Source organism: Pelobates fuscus, chromosome 2 (genome assembly GCF_036172605.1).
Source record: "Pelobates fuscus isolate aPelFus1 chromosome 2, aPelFus1.pri, whole genome shotgun sequence".
Taxonomy (NCBI): domain Eukaryota; kingdom Metazoa; phylum Chordata; class Amphibia; order Anura; family Pelobatidae; genus Pelobates; species Pelobates fuscus.
In genome coordinates this window covers 236,069,007-236,094,580 of record NC_086318.1, presented here as the reverse complement: position 1 = coordinate 236,094,580, position 25,574 = coordinate 236,069,007, and positions in this window count along the sequence as shown.

Here is a 25,574-nt window from a genome sequence, read left to right as displayed (position 1 = left end):
GTTCTCCCCTCGCAAGTCTTGAGCGTTGCCGCGGTTACCACGGCAACACTCTGATTCTCGCGAGAATGAACTCTAGCAGCTCCTGAGACTGATGCAGTTCACTCTGACCACTTAGACCACCAGGGCTTCTCCACTAGACCACCAGACCACCTTGTACTGTCCCCCGTCCCAGGCAAAGGTAAGCACAGATGGGGTAAAAATAATAAAAGTATATATTTATCTGCCCTCCTACCCCCACAGACCCTCAATAACTCTACCTATACACACAATTACCCCCCCCCCGTACACACAAACTGCCCCCCACACACTGCCCCCAAACACACACATTACCCTCCATACACACATACTGCCCCTCCATACACACAAACAGCACCCCCACACATACTGTGCCTCTCACACACTGTCCCCCACACCCACACTGCCCCCCCCCCCCACACACACATAACCTGCCCCCCCTCACACTGTACCCCTTACACACGCACTGTACCCCTCATACTACCTGCCCACACACACACACACACTGTACCCCTCACACACAAACTGCCCCACATACACACATCCAGATATGTAAGGGAGTGGAATTTTTGGCACTTGTATTCAGTATGTGTAGCAGCTTGGGCTTTCTTAACCAGAGTCTTCTTTTTGGTAGTGTGGTTGATATGCAAAGGAAAGTGCAGGGAGGCAGTGTTGTTCTCAGATACAAAGTAGTTTGTGAAATAAGCAGCGAGAATGCAATATAGTGCAGTATGTTATAAATGCTGGTAGGATATGAAAGAAACAAATTGCACTTACAACTTTCTGGAGCTTATGTTCAGCTCCAGATTTATGCATGTGGATATCGTGGTGGGTCCTTGTACTGGTTAGCAGGTCTTGTTCCCAGTACTCCTAGTTGTTTTACCGCAGTCTGGCAATCAAATGTCCTCCATGTGTAGGAGGAGAAATGAAAACAACTGAATATAGTGCTCTCTGTATGTATTAGATGGAATAATAGAAATTAAAATTAGATATACTCACAAACGTAGAGCAGATAAAAGTATTGCTCAATACCAATAGGCTTAGATGGTATAATCCCCACCAAGGATATCACTGTGTAAGTCCTCTGGATAAAAACGTCAAAGATAGGTCTGGAATCTCCAAGTGGTATAAAATAATTAACTTTATTTTGGAGATAAAAATTATATAAAACCAAGTATAACATAAAAGGAATTATAAATCACTAACACATTTCACATAAGAAAGGCTTTCTCAAAGAGAAAAGTTCACCTCAAACTTTGTATATGTGCAGGTAGTACCATACATCATCTTTGCAAACTCATTCATTACTGCCTACAAGAAGCACCCATTCCCCTTATTGGAGAATCACACATGAACAAAATAGAATGAAAGTGGCGAGATTAGCAGCATATCCAGGAGGTTGGGTGAATGCATTGCTCAACAATCATGGTTTGTATGTTTGTTACCATGCCATGAGCTGCATGTGGTGGGAGTGTGAAGCTGTCTACAGACACCTATCTCCCAGGGCACTTCCATTGTGTATGATTGGCCATTTTTCTTTTTTATATATTGTAATCTATATTTTAATTGTGCTGTGTGGTAACTCTCTTGTGAGTACTCCAAATCATGAAGCATGTGATAGGGAATTTGATTTTTGGATGGGGTGGGGGGGATGGGACACCCAAGATATAAATCTGGCCCTGGCTGTGTATGGGAGCATGCAGGGGAAACATTTTAAACAGGCTCCTTGTACTTCATTGCTATATACAGTGTATAAAGGAAATGCTGTGGAAAAATGTCATGTGTGTATACAGGCAGGTGATGGAGCCAATTTCACTGTCAGACAGGTTAAGGCCCAGTGATGGCTAACCTTGACACCATACATTGTTTCTGGACTACATTTCCCATGATGCTCAGCTAGCTTTTAGACTCTAAAACCTAGCTGAGCATCATGGGAAATGTAGTCCAGAAAAAATGTATGGTGTCAAGGTTAGCCATCACTGGGTTAAGCCTTGCTTGCTAAGCCTCCTTCTTTGGTATCAACATAATGTTGACAGTACACTATTAATGTGGCACCTGTAAGGGTCCCAAGGAGAGGCTACAGCGAACCCCTGAAAATCTGTGGGCCTAGGGAAGCTGTCCCTTAGCTACAAATAGTCATAAAATCTATTTAAAAACATTCTTTATCATGGATATAATTTTCTCAAACAATCCCACAGCTAACAATTTTTTTTTTTTTTTTTTTTTAAGCATGCCCAATATCTTAAATCTGATCAAACAATTGTTTTAGTAGATACAAGTCAATACCGTGTAAACATTATCAATAAATACAAGTTTTTCTCTGGATCTCATGATTTGTAACAAAGTGAAAAAAACAACAGTTTGTTACCAAAAGTCTATAAACGTACAGAAAATTCACTGGTGTGGTATACTTACTGTACCTTTAAAATGCAGGTTTCCAACTAGAGCTCTAAATGTGCAGAGAATTCTCTAGCTTCTCATCTGTAATGCTATTGTAGCCATTCCAGCTTAGGTTTGGGAGAATAGGTTTGGCTATCTTAATTTAGCCCATATCATGACATCTGTCTAGTGAACAGAATCACTGTACTATTTTATGCTATTTGGCACAGCCAGTACTCTCTGCTTGGTAGACAGCCAGTGTTGCAAAAAGGTCAAAGACAGCCCAAAAGTCTTCTTTATGGAATTGAGCTGAAGCATGACCAGTATTTTAGTATATGTCCTTCAGTTGCATTTTGAAGGACAACTATATAAATATAATCTAAATTAAAGTGTATATTCACAGCAAACTGTATTTAGCTGTATCAATAAATGCAATATGCATAAAAGCATACACACAATTGGACTTATAGTAATTTTCCAATAAGAAAATCTAAGAAAAAAAATATTTAGTTGTTTTTTCACCCAGCAATATGCCCCTTCTTATTCTCTCACATCACTGACAGCAAAATAAAAGTTTGAAAAATTAACTTACTAACTGGGAAGTTGTTGAGGCATCAAGTGAGGGGAAGGGAAAGGCTAGCTCAAGCTACAGGTATTAAATATATTAATGTACAGGTACGAATAATCAGAGGCGGCTCTAGACTTTATGAGGCCTTAGGCAAAACTCAAACATGAGGCCCCACTAACAAAAAAGTGTCACATATACACATTGATACACAGTTTACCACAGTCAGAGTGTGTCTGACAGAGAGTATCCTTCTGTGTGAGAATGTATGTCTCTGTGAGCATGTTTGCGTTTTTGTCTCAGACCGTATGTGTATGGGGTAGCTGTTTGAAGTGTGTTGTGTGTATGGGGGGTGATGGTGAGCGGGAATGGCGGGTGATGGTGTGAGGGGGGTGATGGTGAGAGAGAAAGGGGGGTGATGGTGAGAGGGAGATCGGGGTGATGGTGAGAGGGAGATCGGGGTGATGTGAGAAGGAGGGGGGGTTGATGTGAGAGTGAGGGGGGTTGATGTGAGAAGGAGGGGGGTTGATGTGAGAAGGAGGGGGGTGATGTGAGAAGGAGGGGGTGATGTGAGAAGGAGGGGGGTGATGTGAGAAGGAGGGGGGTGATGTGAGAAGGAGGGGGTGATGTGAGAAGGAGGGGGTGATGTGAGAAGGAGGGGGGTTGATGGTGAGGGTGGTGAGGGGGTGATGCTGCGGGTGGTTGGGGTGGGGGGTGTGATGCTGAGGATGGTGATTCTGAGGGTGGTGAGGGAGGGTGATGCTGAGGGTGGTGGGGTGGTGAGGGGTGGTGAGGCTGAGGGTGGTGGTGAGGCTGAGGGTGCTGAGGCTGAGGGGTGCTGAGGCTGATAGTGGTGGGGAGGGTGGTGAGGCTGAGGGTATTGGGGAGGGTGGGGAGGTGGTGAGGCTGAGGGTGGTGGGGGTGCTGAGGCTGAGGGTGGTGAGGATGGTGGGGGTGATGCTGAGGGTGGTGATGCTGAGGGTGGTGAGGGAGGGTGAGGCTGAGGGTGGTGGGGTGGTGAGACTGAGGGTGGTGGGGGTGATGAGGCTGAGGGTGGTGGGGGGTGGTGAAGCTGAGGTGGTGGTGAGGCTGAGGGTGCTGAGGGTGGTGGGGGTGCTGAGGCTGAGGGTGGTGATGAGGCTGGTGGGGTGGTGAGGCTGAGGGTGGTGAGGGGGTGAGGCTGAGGGTGGTGGGGCTGAGGGTATTGGGGAGGATGGGGAGGCTGAGGGTGGTGGGGGTGGTGAGGCTGAGGGTGGTAGGGGGTGAGGCTGAGGATGGTGAGGCTGGGGGTGGTGGGGCTGAGGGTAGGGGGGGGGGGTGAGGCTGAGGGTGGTGGGGCTAAGGGTATTGGGATGGTGGGGAGGCTGAGGGTGGTGGGGGGTGCTGAGGCTGAGGGTGGTGGGAAGGGTGGTGAGGCTGCGGGTGGTAGGGAGGCTGAGGGTGGTGGGGAGGCTGAGGGTGGTAGGGAGGCTGAGGGTGGTGGTAGAGGATGATGAGGCTGAGGGTGGTAGGGAGGCTGAGGGTGGTGGGGAGGGTGGTGAGGCTGAGGGTGATAGGGAGGCTGAAGGTGGTGGGGAGGGTGGTGAGGCTGAGGGTGGTAGGGAGGGTGATGAGGCTAAGGGTGGTAGGGAGGGTGATGAGGCTAAGGGTGGTAGGGAGGGTGGTGAGGCTGAGGGTGGTGGTGAGGCTGAGGGTGGTGGGGAGGCTGAGGGTGGTGGGGAGGCTGAGGGTGGTGGGGAGGCTGAGGGTGGTAGGGAGGCTGAGGGTGGTAGGGAGGGTGATGAGGCTAAGGGTGGTAGGGAGGGTGATGAGGCTAAGGGTGGTAGGGAGGGTGATGAGGCTAAGGGTGGTAGGGAGGGTGATGAGGCTAAGGGTGGTGGGGAGGCTGAGGGTGGTGGGGAGGCTGAGGGTGGTGGGGAGGCTGAGGGTGGTGGGGAGGCTGAGGGTGGTAGGGAGGCTGAAGGTGGTGGGGAGGGTGGTGAGGCTGAGGGTGATGAGGCTGAGGGTGGTGGGGAGGGTGGTGAGGCTGAGGGTGGTAGGGAGGGTGCTGAGGCTGAGGGTGGTAGGGAGGGTGGTGAGGTAGAGGGTGGTAGGGAGGGTGATGAGGTTGGTGGGGAGGGTGGTGAGGCTGAGGGTGGTAGGGAGGGTGATGAGGCTGAGGGTGGTGGGGAGGGTGGTGAGGCTGAGGGTGGTGGGGAGGGTGGTGAGGCTGAGGGTGATGAGGCTGAGGGTGATGAGGCTGAGGGTGGTAGGGAGGGTGATGAGGCTGAGGGTGGTAGGGAGGGTGATGAGGCTGAGGGTGGTAGGGAGGCTGAGTGTGGTGGGGGTGAGAGAGCCTACCTTTAGTCCCTGGTGGTCCGGTGGCCACTGCTCCCGGTCTGCAGCTCCGCAGAGCTGCAGACCATGTAATCTTGCGAGACCATCAGAGCGTTGCCGTGGTAACCCGCGGCAACGCTCTGATTTGCCGATTTTAGCGAGACACATGGTCTGCAGCTCTGCTCACTGCGGAGCTGCAGACTGGTGTCTGGCCGGGCAGCCAGGAGGGGCCTCGCACCCGGCAAGCCGTTGGCCCCCTCCTGGTGTCAGGTCCTCGGTCAGTGACCAAGGACCTGACACAGTCTGCCCACAGGTGGTTTAGGCGGCCGCGAAGCCCCAGCCAGCGCGAGGCCTTAGGCGGCCGCCTAAACCGCCTAATTAGAGAGCCGCCTCTGCGTTTAATATTTAGCTCCTATCCTTTTACTGGTGATTTAATCGTTGTGATAGGTTTTACTGTTTTAAACACTCATGTTTATGATCAGCGAAGTCTCCCAAGTATAAAAATATCCCCCATAGTTTTAGGGTGTTTTGGAAAGTAGTCCATATAGGGCTTGCCCAATTCAACTTGCTGGATTGTTTTGCTGCATCTGTGTTGCCTTTTGAGACCATATGGTAGCCCAGGATTGTGAAATAACCCCATCATGACATACCATTTTCAAACATAGGCAACCCAGAGTATTTAAAATGGGGTATGTCCAGTCTTTTGTAGTAGCCACTTAGTCATAAACGCTGGCCAAAGTTAGCATTTTTATTCGTTTTTTTTACAAATGTTTTTTTTTGCAATTTATATTATATATATAAAAAAAGGATTTTCTCACCTCTCCTGGGTGGAATGTTTGTTCCTCATTCTCGGGTCCTCTACCAGAGGCCTGGAAGTTTGAGGGTTCTGCGCAGTATCTTAGCTGTTCCTAGAGCTGCACTCTTCTGGACAGCGATCTCAGATGTCCCACCTGGAATCTGTTGAAGCCACTTCCCCAACTTGGGAGTCACAGTCCCGAGTGCTCCTATCACAACCGGGACTACTACTACCGTCACTTTCCATATCCTTTCTAGTTCTTCTTTCAGTCCTTGGTATTTGTCCATCTTCTCATGTTCCTTCTTCCTGATGTTATAGTCACTGGGTGTTGCCACATCCACCATGACTGCAGTATTTTGTTCCTTGTCTACCACCACGATGTCTGTTTGGTTGGCCAGCACTTGCTTGTCTGTCTAGATCTTGAAGTCCCACAGGATCTTAGCCCTGTCATTCTCAACTACCCTTTGTGGTATCTCCCATCTGGACTTAGGCAGGTCCAATCCATAGTCTGTGTTTCGGTACACAATCCCATCAACTTGGTTGTGTCTCTCCGTGTATGCTGTTCCTGCTAACATCTTGCATCCAGATACTATGTGCTATACTGTCTCAGAGGCCTCTTTGCACAGTCTGCACCTTGGGTCTTGCCTTGGGATTGCAGCTTCTATTGAACTGGTGCTGAGTGCCTGCTCCTGTGCTACTAGGATTAGTGCCTCAGTGCTGTCTTTCAGTCCTGCCTTTTCTGTGAGCCACATCCACTATCTGCCGGTGGTACACCTCATGGAGAGGTTTGTCTTGCCAAGGAACATCCTCTTTTTCTGCATCCTTGATCTGTGGAAGTCTCAGGCATTCCCTTAGCAGTTCATCTTTGGGAGCCATCTTCATGATGCACTTGTGTATGCTCTGTGTTTCATCCAGGACTGTGGCCTTGACACTCATCAGGCCCCGACCTCCTTCCTTCCAGCAGGTGTACAGACACTGGGTGCTGCATTTTGAGTGGAATCCTCCATTCCTAGTGAGTAGTTTCCTGGTCTTGACATCCATGGTGACCAGTTCTTCTCTTGACCCGGTTATTATTCCAGCTGGGTACCTGATGACTGATAGGGCATATGTGTTGATGACTTGGATCTTCCTCATGGTTGCCATGCGTTTGTGGTACCCCGAGGTACTTGCAGCTGTTCTCTGTTTGTATGTAAATGGACTACAAAAAAAATAAAATTAAAATAAATAAATATATATATATAAAATACGTGTGTATTGGGCAGTGGGTGGGGGCCCTAAATACTAATAAGGGGGGACCTAATGTCCTCCCCTCTGGCCCCCACGCCTGAGCGGTGGGTGGGGGCCCTAAATACTAATAAGGGGGGGAACTAATGCCCTGAGCGGTGGGTGGGGGCCCTAAATTATAATCAGGGAGGGGTCCTAATGTCCTCCCCCCGGCCCCACCCCTGAGCGGTGGGTGGGGGCCATAAATACAAATAAGGGGGGACCTAATGTCCTCCCCCCTCCTTAGCGGTGGGTGGGGGCCCTAAATTATAATAAGGGGGGGACCTAATGTCCTCCCCCTGGCCCCCACCCCTGAGCGGCGGGTGGGGGCCCTAAATACTAATTGGGGGGGACCTAATGTCCTCTCCCCTGGCCCCCACCCCTGAGCGGCGGGTGGGGGCCCTAAATACTAATATGGGGGGGACCTAAATGTCTGCCCCCCTGGCCCCTACCCCTGAGCGGCGGGTGGGGGCCCTACTGTAAAATAAGGGGGGACCTAATGCCCCCCCCCTGGCCCCCACCCCTGAGCAGTGGGTGGGGGCCCTAAATACTAATAAGGGGTGGGACCTAATGTCCTCCCCCCTGGCCCCCACCCCTGAGCGGTGGGTGGGGCCCTAAATTTTTTTTGTATTTGTATATATATATATATATATATATATATATACACACACACACACATATACATATAATGTGTGTGTGTATGTGTATATTACATAGTTACATAGTTACATAGCTGAAAAGAGACTTGCGTCCATCAAGTTCAGCCTTCCTCACATACGTTTTTGCTGTTGATCCAAAAGAAGGCAAAAAACCTAGTCGGAAGCGCATCCAATTTAGCAACAAACTAGGAAATAATTCCTTCTTGACCCCAAAATAACAGTCAAATGTCTCTTTGGATCAAACAGCTATTACCACACTAATTAGGAATTATATCCCTGTATGGTATGTTTTTGCAAGTATTTATCCAATCGCAGTGTAAACATCTGTATTAGACATGTGCAATTCGTTTCGGTCCGAATATGAATTCGGCCGAATTTCGGGCAATTCGGACATTCGGGTATTTCAGAATGTCCAAATTGCCGAAGTGCCGAATTGCCGAGGTCTTAGTATTAGTAAATTATGCCCCTACTCGCTATACCGCGAGTAGGGGCATGTCTATTAAACAGTGAGCAGGATGCTCACTGTTAAAAAAAATAAAATAAAAATTGCCCCCCCCGCCCCAACCCCTGAGCAGCAGGTGGGGGCCCTAAAGTAAAATAATGGGGGGACCTATTGTCCTCCCCCCGGGCCCCCACCTCTGAATGGCGGGTGGGGGACCTAAATCAGAATAAGGCGGGGACCTAATGTAATCCCCCCTGGCTCCCACCCCTGAACGGTGGGTGGGGGCCCTAAATTATAATAAGGGGGGGAACTAATGTCCTCCCCCCTGGCCCCCACCCCTGAGCGGTGGGTGGGGGCCCTAAATTGGAATAAGGGGGGGACCTAATGTCCTCCCCCCTGGCCCCCACCCCTCAGCAGTGGGTGGAGGCCCTAAATTGGAATAAGGGGGGGACTTAATGTCCTCCCCCTGGCCCCCACCCCTCAGCAGTGGGTGGAGGCCCTAAATTGGAATAAGGGGGGACCTAATGTCCTCCCCCCTTGCCCCCACCCCTCAGCGGTGGGTGAGGGCCTTAAATACTAATAAGGGGGGCACCTAATGTCCTCCCCCTGGCCCCTACCCCTGAGCTGTGGGTGGGGGCCCTAAATTAAAATAAGGGGGGACCTAATGTCCTCCCCCCTTGCCCCCACCCCTGAGCTGTGGGTGGGGGCCCTAAATACAAATAGGGGGGGACCTAGAGTCCTCCCCTCTGGCCCCCACCCCTGAGCGGTGGGTTGGGGCCCTAATGTCCTCCCCCTGGGCCCCACCCCTGAGCAGTGGGTGGGGGCCCTAAATACTAATAAGGGGGGACCTAATGTCCTCCCCTCTGGCCCCCACGCCTGAGCGGTGGGTGGGGGCCCTAAATACTAATAAGGGGGGACCTAATGCCCTGAGCGGTGGGTGGGGGCCCTAAATTATAATCATGGAGGGGTCCTAATGTCCTCCTCCCGGCCCCACCCCTGAGCGGTGGGTGGGGGCCATAAATACAAATAAGGGGGGACCTAATGTCCTCCCCCCTCCTTAGCGGTGGGTGGGGGCCCTAAATTATAATAAGGGGGGGACCTAATGTCCTCCCCCTGGCCCCCACCCCTGAGCGGCGGGTGGGGGCCCTAAATACTAATTGGGGGGGACCTAATGTCCTCTCCCCTGGCCCCCACCCCTGAGTGGCGGGTGGGGGCCCTAAATACTAATATGGGGGGGACCTAAATGTCTGCCCCCCTGGCCCCTACCCCTGAGCGGCAGGTGGGGGCCCTACTGTAAAATAAGTCCCCCCCCTGGCCCCCACCCTTGAGCAGTGGGTGGGGGCCCTAAATACTAATAAGGGGTGGGACCTAATGTCCTCCCCCTGGCCCCCACCCCTGAGCGGTGGGTGGGGCCCTAAATACTAATAAGGTGTGGGACCTAAGGTCCTCCCTCCTGGCCCCCACCCCTGAGCACTCTGAAATCCACCAGAGTGCTCTGTGTCATTTTACACAGCGTGGGAAAGTTCTTTGGAATTTTCCCACACTGTGTAATTTGACTCATTACTCTCTGATTGGTGGAATAAGTAACCAATCAGAGAGTAATGAGTCAAATTACACAGGGTGGGAAAATTCCAAAGAACTTTCCCACGCTGTGTAAAATGACACAGAGCACTCTGATTGGTGGATTTCAAACCAACCAATCAAAGTGCTGTGACAGGTAAATGTAGAGGCTTAAACCCACCAATCAGAGTGCTCTGAGCCTAATGGCAGGGCGGGGCAAGGCTTTATAAGCCTTCCCCCGCCCTGCAGAGCTCAGTCTGCGCGGAGCCCTCCATGGGTGAAGATGGATTATTTTTTTTGCGCTCTTTTTTTTTTTTTTTTATTGCGTCGGTTATTATGGATTTTTATTTGGCCTTTTTGGGGGCTGAAAAAAGAAGATTTTAGAAGAAAGAAAACATTGAATGGTAAGTTTTATTTTATTTAGGTCCCATTACGTCCCCCCCTGCCTTATTTGTATCTAGGGCCCCCACCCACCGCTCAGGGGTGGGGGCCAGGGGGGAGGACATTTGGTCCCCCCCTTATTATAATTTAGGACCCCTACCCACCGCTCAGGGGTGGGGACCAGGGGGGAGGACATTAGGTCCCCCCCTTATTCTGATTTAGGGCCCCCAACTGCCGCTCAGGGGTGGGGGCCCATGGGGAAGTGGGGAGGTCCCCCCCATTATATTACATTAGGGCCCCCACCCGCTGCTGAGTGGTGGGGGGCAATAGGTCCCCCCTTTAGGTCTTTCAGTCTTTTGGTAGATAACTCCCTAAGACCATGGTCTTAGGGAGTTATCTACTAAGTGGCTGCAAAAGAAGTCCCGAAATTCCGAAGGTCCGAAATTCCGAAGTGTCGAAGTTGCCGAATTTCCTAAGTGTTGAAGTGTCGAAGTTGCGAAGTGTTGAAGTGCCGAATTGCCGAAGTCCCGAATTGCAAAAGTCCCGAAATTCGGAATGCCGAACCGAAGCGAAAATTTTCCCCATGCACATGCCTAATCTGCATAGAAGTCCAGCACCTTATCGGACGAAACGCGTTGGATTCTTACCTTGTGTATTTTGATTTCATTTGTATATATTGTTTATTTGGATTTTGCTGCATCTACACTACTACCCCTGGATTTCCGCTGTGGATGTTTGACAATATCAGCCAGGAGTTCCATGTTTATATGGAGACATGCTTTTTTAATTCTTCTATGTGTAAGTGCAACCAATAAATGTGATTTTGTAATTTTATAACAAACTTCACTATATTGGATTTCCTTTATTTCCATATATCTTACTGGAAGACATACAAGCTCATATTCATCATACTACCCCTGAGAGGGTGAAAAGCCTGATTCCACGTTTGTTTGTGAGTGTATCTAATATTTCACTTACTATTATCTTATTCCATACTATTTTACGCTATGTTCGTTGTCTGATTTTTTTCATACAGACCATAACCACGGATATTTCACCTAAATTCAGGTTGTCCTATTTTATACATATCTAACGTATTCTGGGTGTTTTCCACTCTTTGTTTGGTTGTATATTTTTATAGGTGGTTGTGAAGTACACCTGGGATTACTTCCAGCTATACGTTTTATAGATCTTTAGTGTATATACTTTGTTTCTGTTTGCACTAATATGTATATACTCTGACAAAACCACCTCTTCAGGCAGATAATTCCATATCCTTATTGCTCTTACTGTAAAGAAACTTTTCCTTAGATAAAATCTCCTTTATTCCAGCTTAAATGCGTGACCTTGTGTCCTATGTATAGCCCTGTTTATGAATAGATTTCCAGATAATGGTTTGTACTAGCCCCGAATATATTTGTATAATGTTATTGTTATGGTACTTTTTGAAAGTAAACCAAAATGTTTAAAGTCTATCTGTTCCTGTCCAAATCAATAAAATTAAATTGCGTATATACGCTGAAGTAATTAAGTCTGACACACGAGGTTCAGGTTAAAATAACTTCGAGAAAGTTTATTGGCAAGTGAAGTAAAAGCGGGCGCGCAGGCCCTTTTAAGAGGCATTTTGCGTCATCATTGATTATTAGAATATCAGCAAATAAACATCATCAATTGGATTAATTGTTAAGTGACGGAGTTAGTGTCTTACCTATTGGTTAGTAAAATTAAGAGGTTAGTCCCGTGCCCACCCATCAGAGGTGGGATTATTCTGGACACGGGTGGGGGACAAGGGGGTCCTAAGCGTCATTTTACACGGTCAGTGATATCAGGCTTTATGTCCAGGTGCAAGGTCTCTTATGAATAGAACATTTCATTACTACTGTGTTCTGTGGCCTTCAAACTATACTATCTTACAAGCTCTTAAGGAGTAGCCAGCAAGTCTTAAGGAGTAGCCAGCACCTCCTGGTACTTGTCCTTGAAGGAAACACGGTCTTTGTCTACTGTATTAATTGGGTTGAGAAGTTCAGTCACGTAATGTAGTTTTAAAATGAACAAGTTAAGTCATGAGGACAAAATGGAGGATTGAAGAAGTCAGGTTAGGAGGACAAAATGGAGGACGAAGTCACAGTATAAAGTTAAAATGGAGTTAGTACAATAATTCAATACAAGTACAATAAAGATTTTTAATAATTCCACATCATTATCATACCCCCTCTCAGGCGTTGTTTTTCCAGACTAAAGAGATGTAATTTTTTTAACCTTTCTTCGTAACTAAAATACATTCCTTTTATCAATTTTGTAGCTCGTCTCTGCACTTTTTCTAGTGCCATGATATCCTTCTTTAGAACAGGTGCCCAAAATTGCACAGCATATTCAAGGTGTGGTCTTGTATGTAATCTTGATGTTTGATTGGAAGGGTGTGTTTGTATGTAGTGCGGATGTTGGAATTTGAATGTTGGGATATATTTATCCACATACATATATGCTGCTATACACTAACACACAGGTACAGGCGTACACACTGACATGTGCATACACATATACACAGACTGATACACACATACTGTCATGATCTGCTCTGTTCTATGTTCTGGACTTGGCTTCTGGTATCCAGTACTCCTTTTACTATTCTTGTTTAGTATTTCTTGGTTTTTGGTTTTCTATTCTGTGTCTGGGTTTTCTTTATTGCTGGGTTTCTGGGTTCATTCTTATATTCCGTCCCTGGATTTCCCAGTCTCTTGGTTTCATTTAAATGTTTGTTTTTTGCCACACCCATTGTTTTCCATTTTCCCTTTGGTTCCAGAGTTCCTGCTGGCAGCTGCTCAAGACTTCTGCTCTTTCTTGCAGGTAGGTACTATTGGTCTAGTATGGTTCTTTTAGTGAACATTAGGCAGTGTAGGACCTGCCGAATATGGGGTACATTGGCGTTGTGGCAGGCTTATGCAATGTATGATCATATAGTGTAACTAAATCCCCATACTTTTCTCATTAGTGCTTAGTATTGCCTCCTCTTGTTTTGCCTAATATATCTTGTCTTGTTTTAGTTTGTATACCCAGTCCATGTACAGTCCTGTCCAGTCTTGCCCATGTTATGTTCTTGTTTTCCTCGTGTCTTGTGTATATGTTCTGGGTTTAGCTTACTATCCTTCTCTGGTTCTGGGTTCTACTAGTTTTGTCTTGTTTTCTTGTTTGGTGTCTATCCTAGCTTTATCTTGTTTTTAGTACTGGATACATCTCAGCATATGTCTGCTCTGGCTTCCACTAAGCTGCTACAGGGTCTTGGTTTGTGGCCGCACAAACGCTGGTGCTCAACACCAGGGGGCGTGCGGTTACCCTGCACCAGACCCTGCTAATCCACCTCCACGCTGTGACTCCTACTCAGATCATCAGGCATATTGGGTCCCGGTCCTGCACCGCCGTCCGGACAGTGTCTGGGTCCCGGTCACCGGACCGCCACCTTGACACATACACATTGACATGCATGTACACATATACCAGCAGACACACACACAGATACACATATATGCTAACACACATAGATATAAACATATAAACACTGATACACACACATATACTCACACTGACACACACAAATGCACACTCACGCAGAAACACACATTGGAACACACACAGATACACACACTGACACACATACATACAAACAGTGGCACACACATAGATACACAATTTGCTATTTATATATTATTAGTCACGACCCCCCCTGCTTCCATATCATTTAGAGGAGGGTGGCTTCCTGGCTGGCTGAGGATAATGGAAGTTTGAGGCTGCCTGCAGTGCTCTCCTTCCTCCCCTCTCTGTGCCTCCTCCACCATCCCATCCTCCGAGTGTTCTGTAAGCTGACAGGAAATCACTTCCTCCCAGGACTGTGTTCCAACATTACAGGGGCCTGGTTCGCTGCTAAAGGGATATAGCACCCAACCGCGCCACTGATCAGACCAGCCTGCCTATCAGTTTTTGTATGGGCTACATTATGAGCCCCCAAAGCCTGTGCACCAGCTGCACTGGCTACAGTTCTGCCACTGAATAGTACACCTTGCACAGTAGTGCTGCAGAATACTGGTGTGCCGCAGCACTTCGGTTGTGGAGCACTGATATAGAGGGATGGAAGAACTTAGCTTAAAGGGACACTGTAACTGTTTTATCGCATTGAAGAGGTTATAGTGTCTGGAGTCCCCTGGCACTGTCCTTTCGGAATCAAATTTTTTTTGTGTTTGAATGCTAAACAAGAGACCTCAGCAGAACTTCACCTGTGGGCTTCTTGGACTAATGAGGAAAAATTGACCTAAGCAACAACAGGCAGCTTTAATTGGATGAAAGTGTGAATTGACCGCAATCACACACAGTGCCCGTGGTTGGTATGAATCAGTATTGCAAGAAGGAAGTGTGTAAAGTCTGCCTTAGGCACATCTCCATTCAGTGTTAAACTGCATGAAAATAGGGTCATACTGAATAGAGGGACAGCACCAGAGAACTGTAGTCACTATAACCAATTCAATTAGATGAAAGGATTATAGTGCCCATAGTGTCATTATATTACAGCCAGTGTCAAGTAAATTCTGGACCACTCCTGTACTTATACAACTAGAAAAAAGGGGGGGGGAGGGGGACATTTTTGTAAAAAACTATATCATAAAATCACTCTATAAACTTATATTAGCTAATTATTTTCACCACAACTACAATAAGCTGTATCAGTTATGATGCTTAGAATTTCCCTTCAAGCTGTTATTTCATACAGCCCACAAAGTGATGTGTCTAATTTAAAAATCAATAAGGCTCCCAACTATGACAAGCTGCAGGTTCTGTCCCAATAGACGTGCAAGGCATGTAATTTTAGGATGTACACCTTGTAAAAAATTACTATCTTACCAAAAGAGAAAAAATAGGTGCATCATGTTTTATACTAAATGTGTTTTCAAAAAATAATACATCTTCATAATTTTTGTTTTTATCCAAAAATTATATTAATTCACACACACGCACACATCCTACTTTGTCCTAGAAATGTAAACAAAAAAAACAAGATATATATGGTCATTCTGTGTATGATTATATTTAAAAAAAATCAAATTATTAGAACATCAGCATGCTTTATTGGTTACTGAAAAATAACTGAAATTATATGCTTGCAACTTTTCCAGCAGTGGGAGTGGCTTCAGAAAAAGCACAGATGAACATAAAACTCAAATATGAGTCTGGGAAAACCATATTTAACTATAATAACCTGCTTGTTTAAACATTAAAAAGCTGTGCAAATTCCCAGAGTACATTGTGTACAGCAGTTATTTTATGTGTCTACTTTGGGAGAGCAGCAACTGAGCCTCTGTTTATTTTTAATAATCAAACTTTGCCTATGTAGAAGTGGTAAACACAGCCCCACAGTTTGTTTATGATCAGGGAGGGAGAAGACATAACAGGAGGAAATTAAGAGTACAAAGTATGGATAATCACCAAGAGAATCAAAAACATAAAACCCACTGCAGAAACAATAATGTTGCTGTCATAGCAGTAGTAATTAGGAGAAACCTTGAGTTAGGTAAAGTACACATTTAAAGGGAAATTGTAATCTGGAAAACAGAATAGATAGCATCGTCCTACACTAAATCTGCATAGATTCAGTATTTGGTGAACTATGTAAAGTGTATAGATTTCACTTTTTAAAGGAGCACTTTTTAAAAAGAATCTCTGAATTTAAACATACCTCGCAAACTAAGGGGTAAAACTAGCTAATTGTAGCTGAGGACTCACTTTAAAAATGTTGAGTTATATCATAATAGCATTTTAGTAACTACTTTGCACTGCATTCCAAGGAACACAATATCATTAGACTGTAGCTTACCCAGCGATTCAGCATTCAAGTGTAGAGTATAATCGTATAACCCTGCATCAGTAGTGCCGGCAGGAAGATGTACACTGAGATATGTGCACTAAATCTCCTGTCACTGAATGATAGCAGTTCCTGCCTACAGGCCGACCCTAAAATCAAGTACTCCAAATCTATTACCACTTAGTAGTCCCTAACTCTAAGTAACCCCAACCAAAACCCTAAGTATGGCACTTAGTACACTCTAATGTTAACCATAAGTATTGTTATAGTGTAATTTAGAAATAAACAAAGATGTTTAAATGTCTATCTGTTCCTGTCCAAATTAGAGAAAATCAAATTGCGTATATACGCTGAAGTAATTCAGACTGACACACGGAGTTCAGGTTAAAATAACTTCGAGGAAATTTATTGGCAAGTGAAGCAAGAGCGGGCTCGCAGGCCCTTTTAAGAGGCATTTTGCGTCATCATTGATTATCAAGATATCAGTAAATAAACATCATTAATTGGATTAATTGTTAAGTGTCTGTGTTAGTGTCCACCTATCAATATAATTAATTGGCCCAAAAACTAAGTGGTTAGCTAAGTGTCCACCCACCAATAGGTGGTATTGTTCTGGACACGGGTGGGGACAGAGGGCTCAAGCGCCATCTTCCCTAGCATGAGGTTTACTCGGTGGAAAGGGGGGCTTGAGCGTCATTTTACACAGTCCGTGATGTCAGGTCTTGTGGTCAGGTGCAAGGTTCTCTTATGAATAGAACATTTCATTAGTACAGTGTTCTCATGGCCTTCAGATTATACTATGTTGCAAGTTATAGGGAAATTCAGCAATTCCTGAGTTAGTCATGTCTTTATAGAAAATACAGTCTCTGTTCATTGTATTAAGTGTAGCTGGGAAATTCTGTCATGTAATGTAGCTCAAAATGGAGAAGTCAGGTAATGAGGACAAAATGGAGGATTTGTCACAGTGTGAGGTTAAAATGGAGTTAGTACAACAATTCAATACAAGTTCAATAAACATTTTAATAATTCTACATCAGTCCCCCCTATGAAATGTTAGATTCTAAGAGATAAACTTTATTTGTTAATACCAGAAGACGTGTTAGCCCAAAGGCACAGAAACCCCGTGGCCGCTAGCTAGGTGTTAATGCAAAGTGCAATTCTGTCCCTAATTCTGATCCTAATAGGCTAACTCATCGTCAGTATGGCTCTCGAACACTTCACTCCCATGGGTGGCCCATGGTGGCTTGCCCACCACTTCTCCACACGGGGCCTTTACCATTCACTGACAGATGCTGTCCCTAAGCTGGTCCCTTCCTAGAACTCTCGCACTTTATCAACAAAAGGGATAGTTTGCAGCGGTAAACAGGGTGAGTTGAGATCTTGGAAATCTTGGTCATCAACTTCGAGATGTGTGAAAGTGGGTGCCGCTTGGTCAACAGTCTTCATGAGGGATTTTCTCAGACAAGGGAGGACACAACAAAAGAGAAGAGCACATATAAAAAGAAAAATTAGTATTGCTATACCAATATGCATTAAAGCCTTTTGCCATCCTGTCATCCAACCAAACCATCTTTCCCAGGGATCTTTTATCCCAGAATTCTTTTTTAACTCTTCAGAGAGCTCATTAAATGTTTCTATGGCTAAGGTAACTTTGTGCTCTAACTACCATTAGGACCTGTGTTTTCTTGGATGTAGGTACAACATGTCATGGTGTCGGGCAAAATTTTACATACTCCTCCTTTTTCGGCTAAAATCATATCTAAGGCCATTCTATTCTGGAAGGCCATTTGGGATGTGGCCTGCAACTGTTCGGCTAATCCCTGGAGGGCATCTCTGGTATAATTAACAAAGCGCTGTTGGTTATAATAAATGTAATTTATCCAATTTAAATTCTTGTTTGCGGTAACTATGGTAAAAAGTGATTCAAATCCTGCAGCAACTTCATCTCTTGCTTTAAATTCATTGGGCACCCCCCTAGGCACCCCAATGGCATCAATATAAATGTGAGGATCAAAACTTCCTTTTACTGGGGCTTCGCGCTTAACCTTAGTGTGACTGGACTCATGGGTGTTGAGGTGTGTATGATAATGTGTATGGGCATAATGTGTATGGGCATAATGGCTTTAGCCAAAGTACACTCCCCCCACCATTCTTTGTCCATTCTGGATCTTGGCTGTAAATCCCCACACAACCAGTAAATATCCCCTAATGATCTAGTATGAAACTGCAACAAGTTCATGGAGACATTTCTGTAGGTAGCACAATACCCCTTAGAGAAGTTACCCAAGAATCTACCAATTCCATCATAATTAGCATAACAAGTGTAATTACCTTTATATACTGTAATACCATCTGGGGGTTTGACATCCTTGGTTAGAAGAGGATACTCTACTGTCCATGCTTTACATATGGACCTGTTGAAATCGTAGTGATAGGCAAAAAGACTCAAAACACATTCTTCTATATCTACTGGCAGGATTAAAGGCACGGTGCCCAGATGAGGCCGGGCGCCGCCACACACATAGCATGCGGTCTTGTTATGCTTGTTGGCATTATATTTCATCCATTCTAACCATAAATTAACATCATTAAAACCTGTTTCAGCGGCCATGGTATCTTCAAAAGTGGGGTTAGCAATGGCCATCATGTCTTGAAAGGTCTGGATGTGTGGTTTTAATGAATTAGGGACCATATGGGTGGCCCCTTGCCACTCAGAAGAGTTGCACATATCTTTGAGGTAGAAATGCCCTAACTTGTTATAGAAACCCTTTTTCCAATACATTCCCATTACATACTGGTCTGCATCAGTTGGACTTGGATGCTCAATATTGAGTATTAATTTCATTGGTGTACCCCCCCAGGCTTTCTCAAAGTCATTCTCTGGAGAAGGGATCTACCATGATCATCTACTTTAGATAAGGCACTTTTTGGTTTGTAACCCCAGGCAGGCCCGGCATTCCATCCCGCCGCCCCCCCAATGGTCACAATTGTGCCCCCATTGTTTGTCAACTACACAAACATATGGGTCTTTTGCATGAGGGATATCTCTATAGATATTCTGAATTTGTGATGTAGGGAATGGGCATTCTACGATGTCACAATAATCAAAGGTATAGGTAGCCACATGGGTACATGATGAATTATACCAGAAGGTGTACCCACTAACATCTTTGGTGATGGCTACCTGCTGGGCCTTAATTAGACTAATTAAGGAGATGATGTACCAGAGGTACATGGTTGTGCGGTATCTGCTTCCTCTGGGGCAAGAGACTTCTTGCAGTGGGAAGCGTGGATCCAATGTGGCCTGCCGGCCAATTTGACGGAGGTTGCGGTGATCAGGAGAACTTGGAATGGACCGTCAAATCTTGGTTCCAGGGTATTTTTCCGCACAAATTTCTTGACCAGAACCCAATCTCCGGGAAGCAGGTTGTGGGTACCTGTATCCAAATCGGGATCTGGAATTGAAGAGAAAACTTGGGCATGTTTTTTGTTTAAGGCACTTGCAAGTTCAGTTACATAGTCTACTAAAACATCAGATTGAAGCTGTAACTGTTGCGGGTAATAACAACCTAGTCTGGGTGCTGTCCCAAATAGAATCTCATATGGGGATAATGAGTGCTTCCCTCTAGGTGTGTGCCTAACGCTGAATAAAGCTATTGACAGGCTTTCTGGCCAGGGCATCTTTGTTTCTTGGGACATTTTTAACATTCTGGCTTTTAAAGTGCCGTTCATGCGCTCTACTTTACCACTACTTTGTGGGTGGTAAGGGGTGTGAAAGGCTAGGGTCACCCCCAGAGCAGTCCAAATTTCTTTAGTCACTGTTGCTGTAAAAGCTGGGCCCTGATCACTTTCAATGACTTCTGGAAGTCCAAATCTACATACAATATCTGCAAGTAGGCGTTTAGCTGTTGTTTTGGCAGTGATATTGGCCACTGGGTAGGCTTCTGGCCAGCCTGAGAACATGTCCACTATTACTAGTGCATATTCATGAGGCCCACTCTTGGGCATTTGTATATGGTCAATCTGAATTCTCTGGAATGGGTACATGGGTTTTTCCAGGTGTTTTGAAGGCACCTTGATTGGTTTTCCTGGATTGCATTTTGCACAAATGACACAGGCCCTACAGAAGCTGTTGATCAATGTTGTGATTCCAGGTGCTTCATAATACTTTTGTATGAGGGCGGCCATTAGGTCCTTTGACAGATGTGCAGGTCCATGTGCCCATTGGACAACTGCTGGATATAAATTTTTTGGAAGGCAGAATTTGAAGTTGTTGTAATATATTCCGTCCTTTAGGACAGCTCCTTTCTTCTTCCATTTCTGGATCTCTTCAGGGGTAATTGCAGCTTGCTGTTCTCGCAAAATTCTTAGATCGGTAGGAAGGGTTTGCAAGGTAAAAATAGGAACTTCTTCTTCTTATCCGGACACTTCTTCATCCACTTCCTGCAAATCTCTGGCCGCTTGCTTAGCAGCCTGGTCAGCCAAATGGTTGCCCTTTGCTTCATCTGTATCCAACTTCCCATGTGCCTTGACTTTCAAAACGGCCACTTCTTCAGGGAGTAGGAGGGCATCCATTAGCTCCTTGATTGCAGAGCTGTGTTTGACTGGTGTACCGGCAGTGGTAAGAAATCCTCTTGTCTTCCAAATGAGGCCGAAGTCATGTGCCACACCCAGAGCATATCTTGAATCTGTATAGATGTTGGCACGTTTTCCTTCGGAAATTTTGCATGCTGAAGTCAGGGCTTGTAATTCAGCTTCCTGCGCAGACATCGCAGGTGGTAAAGATGATGACTTGATAACTTCATCTGTTGTGGTTACGGCATATCCTGTATGGTATTTTCCTTCTTCATCAGCATACCTTGAACCGTCCACAAACAGGGTAAAATCAGGATTTGGTAATGGATTCTCATGCACAGTTGGTAAGTGTATTGTCTCCATTTCCATCTGTTCAAAACAGTCATGAGGTGTTTCTGAGTCATAATCATTCACTATGACCAGATCTTGAAATTCTTTTTCCAGGAAATGGCGTGGCCATGCTTCAAGAAGATCAGTTGTTGGGTATTTGGCAATACCATTTTCCTGTAGCTGTGATTCATCCATGGTGGCCCACAATTTTGCCATGGGCCCAAGATCATTCCATGATCTTGTCTTTAACTGGTAATGGGGACATGTGGGATAGCAGTATCCCAATGACGGTACAGGTAACTGAGTTCTGGAGGTAGTTGGATCAGAACCATGCTATTGCCTTCAGAGTCACAATAGAAATCTTGAGCAGTGAGCTTCACCTCTATCCAGTGATAAAGCTCATCTTCATAGCAAGGTTCAGGAGTAATGTTTGGCTTGTACCACATGGTACAGAAGGCGTAATCCGGGCCTTCACAAAGAGGTGTCTTTTCTTCATAAAATGTTAAATCTGGATGCATTCTCTTGATGCACCCGCAGAGAAGGTAGATGTAGGTTTCATCCATGATAAACCCATAGTAGATACCCCCCTCAGGGAGTGGAAGAAGAGTGGAGGGATTAAGAACTTGACATCTTTGTATGGAAATGTTGTCAGGCAGAAGAAGATGACATTGTAGACACAGGTGTCTGGCAGGAGACACGTGCTTGAGCTGGACTTGGTTGATAATGGCAGAGATGTCATGAGGGGCCAAAACAACCAGAGGGTGGCCGAGGACCAGGTCTGCAGTTCTTTCAATAAGTTCTCTTGCAGCAAAAACAGCCCTAAGGCAGGAAGGGGTCCCTCTGGCCACAATATCCAGCTGACAGGAGAAATATCCAATAGGCCTTTGGCGGCCTCTTAAGTCATTAGTTTGAGTAAGGACTCCTGTAGCATGGCCTTGTCTCTCAGAGACAAATAATTTGAAGGGTTTGGTATAGTCTGGTAGGCCTAAAGCAGGAGCAGATGCAATGGCACGTTTTAGAGTGCGGAAATTGTCCAGAGCTTCATTGGTCAGGCAGAATGGGTTTGACTTGAGTGCATCATAGAGAGGTTGCATAAGCAGAGAGGCTTCTGGGATCCATGCCCTGCAGTAGGAAATAAGGCCTAAGAAGGCATGAAGAGATTTTGAAGTCCTTGGAGGTGGAATGTCCAGAACTGCTCTGACTCGGTCCCGAGTGAGATGTCTGGTACCTTGAGATAGGCAATGACCAAGGAAAATTACTGAAGGTTGACAGAATTGCAGCTTGAGAAGTGAAGCTTTGCATCCTTGTTCTGCTAGATAGCAAAGGAGACTAATTGAACAGTCTTCAGTTGTGGGTATATCATCTCCACAGAGCAGTAAATCATCCACATACTGGAGCAAGACAACTTCTGGGTGTTCAGCTTGCCATGGGTCAAGGATGGAGCACATGGCTCTTGCAAATTGACTTGGAGAATTTTGTGCCCCTTGGGGCATGACAGTCCAGGTATACTGTTACATTTCATGGGTGAAAGCAAACAGGTATTGACAGGTTGGATCCAGTGGAACACTGAAAAAGGCATTAGCCAGATTAATGACTGTGAAATACTTTGCAGATGGTGGGACTCCAGAGAGCAGGGTGTGAGGGTTTGGTACAAGAGGGGTGTCCAGGACAGTTGCTTCATTAACAGCACGAAGATCCTAGACCATCCTGTACTTTTCTGGCTCACCTTTTGGAGTTTTCTTCTTCACAGGAAATAATGGAGTATTACATTCTGATTTACATTTCACTAGAGCACCCTTCTCCAAGAGTGCTTTGATTTGAATTGAAATGGCTGCAGCCTGTGCTGGTTTTAAAGGATATTGTGGTTTTCTTGGTAACTTAGCTCCTGGAATAAGCTTTACCACCACAGGTGGGACATTTAGGTGACCTATGTCCTCTGGGCCTGAGGACCATAATTTAGCAGGCACCTTTGTTTTTAACACATCTGGAAAGTTGGACCTTTGTTCTGCTGCTTCCCCACGGGGTTCTTCTAAATGCAGCATCAGAGGTAGGGAGCACAAGGCTGAGGTGTCTGATTCAGATAGAGGTGTAGACATTTCTACTTGTCCATCTGGAGTGAAGGTGATAGATGCCTGCAGGCGTGAGAGGACATCAGCGCCTAACAGGTTAATTGGGCATGTGGAGGATACCACAAAATGAGCAAGCAGGCTAGTGCCAACTCGTAGTGGAGTTGTTAAAGGACTGTGTCTTGGCTGGCCATCCACTCCAACACAAGAGACATCAATATTTGACAGAAAAGATGGGTCTGGCAGGTCTTGTTCTCGCAGAACACTTCGGGCTGCACCTGTGTCAACAAGAAATGTGGTTGGTTGGCCCTCAATGGGTAAAGTCACTGTAGCAAGTGGCCCCCCCTTATCCCCTGTAGACACTGCCATGACAGGGGTTACAGACACAGGCTTGCCAATTTCCTAATCATCAGGTTCCTCAACTATTGGAACCGTTGTCTCGGCCTTGGGGGCCGGGGCAGGCTTGGACGGCTTTCTTGGCTCTCTTGGCTCTCTTTTAGGTTCTGGGCAATCACTTCTATAATGTCCTCTAGCCTTGCAATTAAAACAAGTTACATCCTCTGGTTTAGTGCCCTTGAGGGCAGGGGTGGTGCGGGACACCATGAGAGGAGCTGAACTGGGCCTTTTGGGGGTCTGGGCAGATTCCAGACCTCTAGCAACTAGGAGTAAAGTATCCAGGGGGACAACCTTATATTCAGGGCGTGCAGCAATGATTCCCTTGCGTATGGACAAACGCACCTGACAGCATTTGTGAATGAATCTTGTCAGTAAGATCAAACCCCAAATCTGTAAACATTTGATAAAGTCTTGCATGAAACCTTTCCACTGATTCTCCTTTATCTTGTATAACATCAGTGAGGCCAGCAGCCTGATCTGCAAGTTTGTCCTTAGCCCGGTCTTTCAATTGGTTGCAAAAAGTTACTCCGGAGGGGTAATCAACATCACTTACAAGCAGATCTGTACTGAGGTGGCGGGCCATGCTGGGCCAATATGCATCCCCGGCTTTAATAGCACAAATGCTTAGTAAATCACGCCATGCTGCGGAATAAGTCTTTTGGATTTGAACTATCCCTCGGTAAAAAGGCATAGGCTGCTTTTCTGGGTCAGGGAGTGATTTCATTAAAGCACTAGCTTGGGTGGGGTTAAAGGCAACATATTTAGGAGGGGCCCGTTCTCCCCGACCCTTGTGTCCAAAAGGATCATCGATGGAACGGTGGGCTGAGGCTCCCGCAGCCTCCAATGAGTCCTGGGATACCCTGTCATCCTCTTCCTCCTCTATTTCTACGATCTGGGCCCTTCTACGTGAGGGGACCACCTGAGGTGACAGAACCGGGGGATGGGAGGGAGTCCCAGATGCAGGAGTCATTAGTGGGTCATAATCTTGGGATAAGTAGTCACCGGGAAGTACCGGCATCAGGGGTGCTGAATGACTGGGGGCCGCCATATTGGGGGCGTGAAAGGAAGCTGCATTGGGGTTAAGGGAAGAAGTGGTGGCCATGTTGGATGTGGGCACATCCGGGGCAGACTGTGTCGGACTGGGCATGACCGGAACCTGGGGAGTGGCTTGGGGAAGGGGGTATGGATAATTTGGATAGGGCAGGGACATGGGGTATGGGAAAGGGTATGGCCAGGCCATCTGGGTGGGGACCGGGCCGGAACCTGAGGAGGGCAGGAGAGTTGGGTAGGGATTAGGGAAGGAGGTGGGAACTTGGGCCGTGGTAGGGGCGGGTAAGGGAGAGGACGGAGAGGGATTAGTAGAGGTGGGTGTAGAGGGAGGAGCCGGAGCGGGTGTAGTAGGATTGGCAGCAGCATGGGAGGAGGGGTTAGTTAGTTGGGTGGACGCAGATGGGAGGGTAGGATTATCAACGGAGAGAGAGTGTAGAGAAGAAATGGCAGATGAAATATAAGGATTAGGTACAGAAGGTAGTGTAGGGATGGATGAGGATGATGGGAATGTTAGGGATGGAGAAGGGGAAAAGAAAGATCCATCAGAATTCAGGACCGGGCAAACAGGGGAGGTAACGGGATGGGCGCTGGGAGGATTGGGAGTGGGGAACATAGTCAGCTGGCTATCGCCTATTGCTGACTGAACCTTGGGGATAGACATCCCCTGGGCGCCATTTTGGGGCGCTGGCTGAGGGAATACCCCAGCAACACAGTTATTATGATACACAAACAATTTCACACCTTTGTGATTTATTTCTTCCTCGACCCAACCTTCCTGCTGAATAGCCTTCGCTACTCTATACCACGCTTCAGCAGTCTTTAATAAATTGTTATCTGTAAGCTTGCCTTTCTTCTCTGTCAGTAATCTACGCCAGCTTTCTGGCTGCAATCTACCACATGAAGGCACAGGAATTTTACACACTTTAGCAATCT